This window comes from Octopus bimaculoides, chromosome 25, assembly GCF_001194135.2.
Source record: "Octopus bimaculoides isolate UCB-OBI-ISO-001 chromosome 25, ASM119413v2, whole genome shotgun sequence".
NCBI lineage: Eukaryota > Metazoa > Mollusca > Cephalopoda > Octopoda > Octopodidae > Octopus > Octopus bimaculoides.
Window position 1 is genome coordinate 4,790,059 of NC_069005.1, and position 1,198 is coordinate 4,791,256.

Here is a 1,198-nt window from a genome sequence, read left to right on the forward strand (position 1 = left end):
ATGTATATGTATATATTAATATATATATATATATATATATTTATATATATGTATGTATGTATCTATAGTAGAGCAGTACTAATATCATTTCTTCTTTAAAAGTTTACTCTAGATTTGACCTAATTTTTCTCTCCTTGAATCATCTCCGTTTCAATTGTTATTTCCCCTCCTCTCGTATACTTTCAGATTTTCCAGGATTTATTGGTTATGCTACATAGAATAAACTCATTGAGAGGTTTTCAGTGAACAATAAATTTTTGAAGATGTGTGTTTATCATAAATATGTATATATGTATATATATATATATAGATAGATAGATAGATAGATAGATAGATATATTCTTTATTCTTTATTCTTTTATTTTTTTAAGTCATCGGACTGCGGTCATGCTGGGGCGTGGACTTTTAGTTGAACAAAAGCATCCACTCTGTATATATACTAAAACAAATCCAGTAGCTTAAATCGACCCCTATTTTAGTACAAACCACTTGACCAAAGTGTATCGCAGAGAGATTGAACTCGTGCTCACTTCATTGGGAAGCCAGCTTATCCACACAGCCTTGCCTGCGTCTACATCAGAAAATTTATGAGACACTGTTTTCTTTAACAAGATAGCTGTTATTAAATAGTCACAGAAACTACAGTGAACGTTTACACCAAATAATATCGGTCAAGAGCATAAACTATATACACGACAAGTTATTGATTTATGTTTAGTACTGGTTGGTATTACTTCACAGTTAACGTCATCAGGAATAGACATAGCAGCTACAAACGTCATTTATCCCATATATAAAAGAAAAGTCAATTGTTGCTTGTCGTACCATTATTACTTATAATAATCACGGAAGTACATTTACGCAAGTTCTTTTTTTTTTCTCCATCTCTCTACGCAAAGCAAGTTCCGAATAGATATTAACCTTATGAAAGCTATATATATATATATATATTCTTTTTTGTCTGACAGTTCTGGTTCCCAATGATATTTCTTCTATACGTAATAAATGTATTGGTGTGTGGGTATACGCTTCTTATTTTATACAATCAGTTGTAATTATTACAATAAGAACAAAAAGTAACATCGAGGTGTGTCTCTGTAAACCTGACATAACTGCCAATGCATTAACATTCCCATTCACATTCTCAGTGTATATATATATATATATATATATATATATATATATATATATATATATA